The sequence below is a fragment of the Nycticebus coucang genome, chromosome 6, assembly GCF_027406575.1.
Source record: "Nycticebus coucang isolate mNycCou1 chromosome 6, mNycCou1.pri, whole genome shotgun sequence".
In the NCBI taxonomy this organism is placed as follows: Eukaryota; Metazoa; Chordata; class Mammalia; order Primates; family Lorisidae; genus Nycticebus; species Nycticebus coucang.
In genome coordinates this window covers 118,469,498-118,480,066 of record NC_069785.1, presented here as the reverse complement: position 1 = coordinate 118,480,066, position 10,569 = coordinate 118,469,498, and the positions used below count along the sequence as shown (strand labels likewise).

General features: G+C 39.8%; 1 non-coding gene across 1 annotated transcript; it reads right to left on the bottom strand.

Moving 5' to 3' along the window:
- Positions 1-6,343: 6,343 nt before the first annotated feature.
- Positions 6,344-6,445, bottom strand: LOC128589441 (U6 spliceosomal RNA). The gene has a single exon (XR_008381015.1). It is a non-coding gene; the product is annotated as a U6 spliceosomal RNA (small nuclear RNA).
- Positions 6,446-10,569: the final 4,124 nt, after the last annotated feature.

Below are 10,569 nucleotides of genomic sequence, written 5' to 3'. Positions count from 1 at the left end.
CAGAATCTAAAAGCTATTTCACTAGAAAAGGCAAGAACCAAGTGTATTAAGGTATTGAATTTTGCCAGAAGACCGGAAACGCCTTTGCACCTACAGTAATGCCTGGGCTTTTCTGAGCCTTTTGCCACTTTCTAAATACCCTTCAGGCATAAATATTCTTGACAGCAGAATAGAAGAGTGATTCATCAGAACCTGAACTAGATGAACAGATGCTAGTTATTTGATCAAATACAGGTAACATTTAAAAATTCTTAACTGCAGGAGGTTAGGAATATAAACCTTGACAGGAGATGACAGAATGACACACTGACAGGCCGCCCTTTTCCATGTAGGTGGAATACAAGGTCACATGGCAAAAAGATGCTGAAAAGGCAAGAGAGCTGCCTCTCCTTTCTTCTCTCCTTTCTATTTTTAAATAAACCAGAAAACCTCATATTCAGTCCTGAGTGAAAGAAAGGAAAGCAGTTGAAGACTTCAGACAGAATAGCGTTGTGAAACTTCACTAAAGATAGTGTATTAATAGTTAGCTATGTAGGTAAAATTTTCTAATATCTGAAAATTGTTAAAACAGGTGTCTAAGGCTACTGCTGGCTCAAAAGACCATTTAATTCCTCTCCCCTTTTTTTGCTCTTAAAAATAAGGGATGTGGGTTTGTAAAAAGGAAAAGAATGTATATGTATATGTAGAGAGAAAAATATTCCCTGTTGGCCATTTTTAAAAAGGTTCCAATTGGATACTGTATTTTAAACAAATTTTAAGATTAATGGTGGAATTGTGGGTGGGAAGAACACTTGATACTTGATACAACTATGCAGATTTTATAAATGTGCAATAAAAATATTTGTTTTACCTTTGGTGTACAGTGTGGACTTTATTTAAACGCATATTTTTCATTTTGGAAGTGGGTGATTCCGGAAGCATTTGTCTTGTTTCAGTTTTTCTTCTTTAAAAGAAAAAAGCAGATTAATGGGCTGAGAAATTTGATAGGCTGTGGGTACCAGTGTTTGACTTAGCAAGCAACTGTCAGTTCTTGAGCAGCACCTAGTGGTGACTGATTCCACTTCATCTCATTTGCTGTTTGCGTTGTGTGTAAGCACATCCACTTGGTAATTCGTCAAATTTTGAATTCTTAAAACTGAATTTCTTGTATAGTTGTTCCTCACTATACGGGGGGGCTTTAGTTCTGGGACCTTTTGCATAACAAAATCTGCACATACTCAAGTCCTGAAGTCTGCCCTGCAGCATCCACACAGGAAAAGCCGGCTTCCCCTGTACTGGGGTTTCCCATTCTGCAAATACTGTATTTTTTATTTATATTGTGTTGAAAAAGAAAAAACACATAAGCGGACTCACACAATTCAAATCCACATTGTTTAAGGGGCAAAGTGTATTTTGATTAAATTAATAGTAGGTTTTTTTTTTTTTGTTTTGCTTTGTTTTCTGTTACAGATTGTGAGAGGTGCTTTTGTGTTTTAAAGCTCTTTGCAAACATTTGTTTCCTGGGAAGCCGATCAGTTTTTTTACTCATGGATTATCTTTTGTTATTTAAAATTCTGCGTACCACCATTTGCCTTTCGCTTAATCTTTTCATTGCGTAGTGTACACAGTGCTTCAGTTATATAATTTAACTTAACATAACAACCCTGGATGATGATAGGAACTGTGGTTTATCCATGGTTGTAGATCTCGTTAAGTAGTAGACCTAGAACGCTAATTCTTTGTGTCTAACTTCACAGCCCATGCCTTTAACAACTGCTCAACTGTCCTTGGTAGTCTTGTAAAATATTTTGTTCTGTGTCTTTTCCACTTTAGTTATTTCCTGGTCAGCTACTGGGAATCTGCACTTGGCCAAGCAGTGCTGAGTAGTCTGTGTCATTTGGATACACTCAGACCAACAGGGGGAGTGCTGAGAACTATTCCCCGTCCCCCGCCCCCCTTATGTTAGCAGGCTTCTTACAGGGCTTTATAATAAGGTTTTAGACCTTAGGATTTTTATTTTTATTTATTTATTTGCAGTTTTTGGCCGGGGCTGGGTTCGAACCCGCCACCTCTGGCATATGGGGCCGGCGCCCTACTCCTTTGAGCCATAGGTGCTGCCCAAGCTTAGGTTTTTTAAACACCCTTTAGGCTAAGAAAGGTTTTCACCTTTTTAAATAGTTGGGAAGAATTAGGATGTGGGGAAAAGGCAACAGGAAACCTACATGACCCTTACCCAAAATGAATCAAGAGTCTGAGCACCTCAGCATAAACCCCTGTGAGGCTGCAATTAGGACTTTCCATGGTTAACTGGAATCAGAATTCTCCTTTGTGTGGGTTTGCTAGCTCCTTTAAGAACTGGGAAGCTTATAAACTCCGTATTACCTGATTAATTTTAGGAAAGTATGAGTAGACATAGCAAAACAATTTAAATAAACTAATGAATGAGGCAAGGATTGAATGGAAAGCTGGGGAAGTAGCAAGGATAGGATAGAAGAGAGAATTGTGGCTGTGTAGACACAGTTGTTAGTTTTGTTCATTTTTTTTTTTTTGTAGAGACAGAGTCTCACTTTATGGCCCTCGGTAGAGTGCCATGGCATCACACAGCTCACAGCAACCTTCAACTCCTGGGCTTAAGCGATTCTCTTGCCTCAGCCTCCCGAGTAGCTGGGACTACAGGCGCCCGCCACAACGCCCGGCTATTTTTTGGTTGCAGTTCAGCCGGGGCCGGGTTTGAACCCGCCACTCTCAGTATATGGGGCTGGCGCCTTACCGACTGAGCCACAGTTCATTTTCTTATATTTTCATTGTATCACTGTATCTCAGTAACAACTGTCTGGATCAGTAACAATGATCAGTAACAGCTGTATCAGTTGTTAATTTATTTTCTTGTATTTTCATTGGCTGTATCTCACCATTTATTCTGGTGTCAGTTGACATTTATTCTCAAATGTCATTTGAGTTGTTTCGAGTTTGGGGGTATACGTATAATGCTCCCAGGAACAGTAATGTACTTGTCGTCTTTTTTTTTTTGTAGAGACAGAGTCTCGTTTTATCGCCTTCTGAAGAGTGCCGTGGCGTCACACAGCTCACAGCAATCTCCAACTCCTGGGCTTAGGTAGTTCTCTTGCCTGAGGCGCCTGCCACGTGCCGGACTATTTTTTGTTGTAGTTTGGCCAGGGCCAGGTTCGAACCCCCCACCCTCGGGATATGGGACCAGCGTCCTACTCACTGAGCCACAGGCGCCATGTACATGTCTTCTGATGAGTACATGAATGCATTTCTGTTGGTACATAACTAGGAGTGGAATTACTTGGTCTTAGGAATATACAGAAATAGATATATCTAAGTACTGCCAGTTTTCCCACGTGGTTATATCAGTGTAAATTCCCATAAGCAGTTTGTAAGAGTTGTAGTTTTTCCACATCTCTAACATGCGGTTTTACCAGTGTTTTTCTACTTCCCTGCGTCTTTATATGCTTAATAGCCTTTGGCTATTGACTTTTGTGAAATATGTATTTAAGGCCTTTAACCGTTTGTTGTTTTTTTTTAAATAGAGATTCCTGTTGCCCTTGGTAGAGTGCCGTCATGTCACAGCTCACAGTAACCTCAAACTCTTGGGCTTGAGAGTTTCTCTTGCTTCAGCCTCCCAAGTAGCTAGGACTACAGGCGCCGGCCATAACACCCGACTATTTGTTGTTGTTGTTGTTTTAGTAGTTGTTGTTTAGCTGGCCCAGGCTGGGTTTGAACCTGCCAGCCCCAGTGTACATGGCTGGCGCCCTAACCACTGAGCTATGGGCACCGAGCCCATTTACCCACTTTTTGTTGAGTTTCTTATCTTTAACTTGCTAATTTGTAGGAGTTCTTTATATATTCTAATTATGGAACCTTACTGTCTACACACATTTCCTGTATCTTCCATTCTGTGGCTTTTCTTTCTTGCAGTCTTTTTTTTTTTTGCAGTTTTTGGCCGGGGTTGGCTCTGAACCCACCATCTCAGGCATATGGGGAGGGCGCCCTACCCCTTTGAACCACAGGCGCCGCCCTCTTGTTGTCTTTTGATGAAAATAAGTTTTTAATATTATTGTCATCCAGTGTACTTAAGTCTTTTTCTTTATGGCCAATGCTTACCATGTCCTAATCAAGAAGTAGTTACCCAAGGTCATGAATATATTCTTCTCGGTGGTCTTCTAGAAGTTTTGCCTTTCACATTTAGCTGATTGACCCAGCACTGTTTATTGAAAACATTGTCCTTTTTCAGTCCTGGACCCTGCTGTCTTTGTTGTAAATCAGGTATCTACAAAGAGGTCTGTTTTCTGGGCTCTTTTGTCTGTTCCATTAGCCTGTTTCTCTATTTGTACCAGTATGAGACTATATAATTTAGTGTATCTTTATGATAGTCTTCATTTCCAAGACAACAAATTCCCCAGTTCTGTACTTCTTCAAGTTTGCCCTGACTATTCTGATCCTTTGCATTTCCGTGTACATTTTAGACTGTCAGTTTTACACATGTGCACATAAATTTCTAGGGATTTTGATTAGGTTGCAATGACTGCAAATAATTTGGGGGAGAATTGACATCTGGTGGACATTTGCATGGCATATCTTATTCAGGTTTAATTTTTTTTTTTTTTTAACTTACAAGAACAGCAGCATAGAAGACAGACAACATTAAAAACATGTATTTGGGCTGGGTGGAATGGCTCACGCCTTAATCACAGCGCTCTGGGAGGCTGAGGTGGGTAGATTGCTTGAGCTCAGAAGTTCAAGACCAGCCTGAGCAAGAGTGAGACCTTGTCTCTACTAAAAATAGAAAAACTAGCTGGGTATTGTGGCAGGCGCTTATGGTCCAAGCTACTTGGAAGGCTCAGGTAAGGGAATTGGCTGAGCCCAAGAGTTGGAGGGTGCTGTGAGCTATGATGCCATGGCACCCTAACCAGGGTGACAAGAGTGAGACTGTCTCAAAAAGACAAAAAAAAAAAAAAAAGCAAAAGCCTGAATTATCTGTAATCATAATACTCTGGGAGGCCAAGATAGGTGGATTGCTTGAACTCAGGAGTCTGAACCCAGCTTGCTAAAGTGCAAGACCTCCATCTCTACTAAAAATAGAAAAAAAGAAAAATAGCCAGGTGTTGTGGTGAGCGCCTGTAGTCTCGGCTACTCAGTAAGCTGAGGCAAAATGATGGCTTGAGCCCAAGAGTTTGAGGTTCCTGTGAGCTATGACATTAGGGCACTCTACCCAGGGCGACAGAGTGAGACTGTCTCAAGAAAAACTAAACACACACACACACACACACACACACACCATTTGCCTGTAGGACAACTCAGAAAAGTACAGTGAACAGGTGGAATCTCCTGTATGAAAAAAGTGCTACAAACGTTGAGATATTGTCGGTAAGAAATTTACTTGTTCTAAAGAAATCCAAATGATAGCATTGTCCAGAACATTTTAACAGGTTTATTTGTAATTGATAGAAAATAGAAATAAAATTTGAAACATTCGACTTGTATTAATGCTTTATACACCCTGTTAAAAATTTGCACACAAATGAAAATGGAAAATCTGCCAATACCTGATTTCTGTCTCCTATTTTTTCACTCATCAATCACATACTTAGGTACCTTTTGACTTCATGGCAAAAAATAACATTCAAAATTACCAATAACAGGAAGATTTTATACACACACATATACAAATATATATATATTTGAAAACAAAATGCTTCCCAACCTAGTGGATGTTTTTTCTTTGTTCCTTCTACCTTCTCCCTGCAGCATTGACAGAGTGGATCCCTGGTGTGTTTCCCGGGTGTACCACATGCTAGCTGGATGGCTTTGAGATAATTGCTACACATTCGGCATAGACAGCACACAGGTTGCTGTTGTCAAAAAGGCCAACTAGGCCTGTGCTGCGGTTGATGCCTGTCGTTCCAGCCCTTTGGGAGGCTGAGGCAGGAGGATTCCCTGACGTCGGAAAGTGGAGACTTGCCTGAGAAACAAAAGAAGTCTAAAAAATTAGGTGGTCATGTGGCACATGCCAGTAATCACAGCTACTGGAGAGGCTGAGGCAGGAGGATGGCTTGAGGCCCGGAGTTGGAGGCTGCAGGGAGCTATGATGAGGCCGCTGAACTCAGCCTGGATGACAAAGCAGAACTCTGACTCAGAACAAAAGGTGCACAGGTGGAGGACAGGTAGAGGGAGGGGGTTAGAGGAGGATGTGGGGGGCAAAATCTCCCTGTCTTCTACACTGTGCAGTGTTCCCGTGACGGGCGCCTGACAGCCCCGACTTCAGCACAATACAATTCATCCATGTAACAAAAAAAAAAAAAAAAAAAACTTAGACCTCGTAAGTCTATTGAAATAAGAATAAAACATGGAGCACTTCACGCATTTGCTTGTCATCTTTGCACAAGGGCCACCGACCTCTGTACAGTTCCAATTTTAGTAGATGTGCCGCTGACGCCAGCACAGGTATTGTTAATTTTTGTATGAAGTATCTCCACGTCTTCCGAAAGATACATTCCTGGGGGTTCAAAAAAACTTCCTCAAGCTATTGTAAATGTTTTTTGCAGTTTTCAGCCAGGGCTGGGTTTGAACCCGCCACCTCTGGCATATGGGGCCGGCGCCCTACTCCTTTGAGCCACAGGCACCACCCAAATGTTTGTATTTTTTAAATTGTCTTTTTTCTATTTATTGTTGGGGATTCATTGAGGGTACAATAAGCCAGGTTACACTGATTGCAATTGTTACGTAAAGTCTCTCTTGCAATCATGTTTTGCCCCCATAAAGTGTGACACACGCCAAGGCCCCACCCACCTCCCTCCTTCCCTCTTTCTGCTTTTCCTCCCCCCACATAACCTCAATTGTCATTAATTGTCCTCATATCAAAATTGAGTACATAGGATTCATGCTTCTCCATTCTTGTGATGCTTTACTAAGAATAATGTCTTCCACTTCCATCCAGGTTAATACGAAGGATGTAAAGTCTCCATTTTTTTTTTAATGGCTGAATAGTATTCCATGGTATACATATACCACAGCTTGTTAATCCATTCCTAGGTTGGTGGGCATTTAGGCTGTTTCCACATTTTGGTGATTGTAAATAGAGCTGCAATAAACAGTCTAGTACAAGCGTCCTTATGATAAAAGGATTTTTTTTCCTTCTGGGTAGATGCCCAGTAATGGGATTGCAGGATCAAATGGGAGGTCTAGCTTGAGTGCTTTGAGGTTTCTCCATACTTCCTTCCAGAAAGGTTGTACTAGTTTGCAGTCCCACCAGCAGTGTAAAAGTGTGCCCTTCTCTCCACATCCACGCCAGCATCTGGAGTTTTGAGATTTTGTGATGTGGGCCATTCTCACTGGGGTTAGATGATATCTCAGGGTTGTTTTGATTTGCATTTCTCTAATATATAGAGATGATGAACATTTTTTCATGTGTTTGTTAGCCATTCGTCTGTCATCTTTAGAGAAAGTTCTATTCATGTCTCTTGCCCATTGATATATGGGATTGATGGCTTTATTCATGTGGATTAATTTGAGTTCTCTATAGATCCTAGTTATCAAGCTTTTGTCTGATTGAAAATATGCAAATATCCTTTCCCATTGTGTAGGTTGTCTCTTTGCTTTGGCTATTGTCTGCTTAGCTGTACAGAAGCTTTTCAGTTTAATGAAGTCCCATTTGTTTATTTTTGTTGTTGTTGCAATTGCCATGGCAGTCTTCTTCATGAAGACTTTCCCCAGGCCAATATCTTCCAGGGGTTTTCCTATGCTTTCTTTGAGGATTTTTATTGTTTCATGCCTTAAATTTAAGTCCTTTATCCATCTTGAATCAATTTTTGTGAGTGGGGAAAGGTGTGGGTCCAGTTTCAGTCTTTTACATGTAGACATCCGGTTCTCCCAACACCATTTATTGAATAGGGAATCTTTCCCCCAATGTATGTTCTTGTTTGGTTTATCGAAGATTAGGTGGTTGTAAGATGTTCGTTTCATTTCTTGGTTTTCAATTCGATTCCAAGTGTCTATGTCTCTATTTTTGTACCAGTACCATGCTGTCTTGACCACTGTGGCTTTGTAGTACAGACTAAAATCTGGTATACTGATGCAACCAGCTTTATTTTTATTACTAAGAACTGCCTTAGCTATACGGGGGTTTTTCCGGTTCCATACAAAACGCAGAATCGTTTTTTCCAAATCTTGAAAGTACGATGTTGGTGTTTTGATAGGAATGGCATTGAATAGGTAGATTGCTTTGGGACGTATAGACATTTTAATAATGTTGATTCTTCCCATCCATGAGCATGGTATATTCTTCCATTTGTTAATATCCTCTGCTATTTCCTTTCTGAGGATTTCATAGTTTTCTTTATAGAGGTCCTTCACCTCCTTCATTAAGTATATTCCTAGGTATTTCATTTTCTTTGAAACTATGGTGAAGGGAGTTGTGTCCTTAATTAGCTTCTCATCTTGACTGTTATTGGTGTATACAAAGGCTACTGACTTGTGGACACTGATTTTATATCCTGAAACATTACTGTATTTTTTGATGACTTCTAGGAGTCTTGTGGTTGAGTCTTTGGGGTTCTCTAAGTATAAGATCATGTCGTCAGCAAAGAGGGAGAGTTTGACCTCCTCTGCTCCCATTTGGATTCCCTTTATTTCCTTGTCTTGCCTAATTGTATTGGCTAGAACTTCCAGCACTATGTTGAATAGTAAAGGTGACAGAGGACAACCTTGTGTGGTCCAGTTCTAAGAGGAAAGCTTTCAGTTTTACTCCATTCAGTAAAATATTGGCTATGGGTTTGTCATAGATAGCTTCAATCAGTTTTAGAAATGTGCCACCTATGCCTATACTCTTCAGTGTTCTAATTAGAAAAGGATGCTGGATTTTATCAAATGCTTTTTCTGCATCTATTGAGAGGATCATGTGATCTTTATTTTTGCGTCTGTTAATATGATGGATAACGTTTATGGACTTGCGTATGTTAAACCAGCCTTGCATCCCTGGGATGAAGCCTACTTGATCATGATGAATGACTTTTTTGATGATAAGCTGTAATCTATTGGCTAAGATTTTGTAGAGAATTTTTCCATCTATATTCATGAGTGAGATTGGTCTGAAATTCTCCTTTTTGTTTGGGTCTTTTCCTGGTTTTGGTATCAGGGTGATGTTTGCTTCATAGAATGTGTTGGGGAAGATTCCTTCTTCCTCAATTTTTTGGAATAATTTCTGCAGTACAGGAATAAGCTCTTCCTTGAAGGTTTGATAGAATTCTGGAGTGAAGCCATCTGGACCAGGGCATTTTTTGGTTGGAAGATTTTTTATTGTTTCTTTGATCTCAGTGCTTGAAATTGGTCTGTTCAGGAGGTCTATTTCTTCCTGGCTGAGTCTAGGGAGAGGGTGTGATTCCAAATATTGATCCATTTCTTTCACATTGTCAAATTTCTGGGCATAGAGTTTCTGGTAGTATTCAGAGATGATCTCTTGTATCTCTGTGGGATCAGTTGTTATTTCCCCTTTTTCATTTCTGATTGAGGTTACTAGCGATTTTACTTTTCTGTTCCTTGTTAGTCTGGCCAATGGTTTATCTATTTTATTTATTTTTTCAAAAAACCAACTCCTTGTTTCATTAATTTTCTGAATGATTCTTTTGTTTTCAATTTCATTGATCTCTGATTTGATTTTGGATATTTCTTTTCTTCTACTGAGTTTAGGCTTAGATTGTTCTTCTTTTTCCAATTCTGTAAGATCTCTTGTGAGATTGTTGACGTGCTCTCTTTCTGTTTTTCGAATGTAGGCATCTAAAGCAATGAATTTTCCTCTCAAAACTGCTTTTGCAGTATCCCACAGGTTTTGGTAGCTTGTGTCTTCATTGTTGTTATGCTCAAGGAAGTTAATGATTTCCTGTTTTATTTCTTCCTTCACCCATCTGTTATTCAACAGAAGATTGTTTAATTTCCATGCCTTTAGGTGGGGTCGAGCATTTTTGTTAGAGTTGAGTTCCACCTTTAGTGCCTTATGGTCTGAGAAGATACAAGGTAAAATTTCAATTCTTTTGATTCTGTTGATATTTGTTTTGTGTCCCAGGATATGATCAATTTTGGAGAATGTTCCATGGGGTGATGAGAAGAATGTATATTCTTTATCTTTATTCTTTGGGATGGAGTGTTCTATATGCGTCTATCAAGCACAGTTGTTCTAGGGTCTCATTTAAATCTCTTATATCCTTGTTTAATTTCTGTTTAGAGGATCTGTCCAGCTCTGTAAGAGGAGTGTTAAGGTCCCCTGTTATTATGGTATTATCAGATATCATATTGCTCAGACTGAGTAGGGTCTGTTTCAAGAGTCTGGGAGCATTTAAATTGGGTGCATAGATATTTAGAATTGAAATGTCTTCTCATTGTATTTTTCCCTTGACCAATATAAAGTGACCATCTTTGTCTTTTTTGACTTTAGTTGCTTTAAATCCACATGTATCTGAAAATAAGATTGCAACTCCTCTTTTCTTCTGAATTCCATTTGCCTGAAAAATTGTCTTCCAACCCTTGACTCGGAGCTTTAATTTGTCTTTTGAAGCCAGGTGTGTTTCTTGCAGA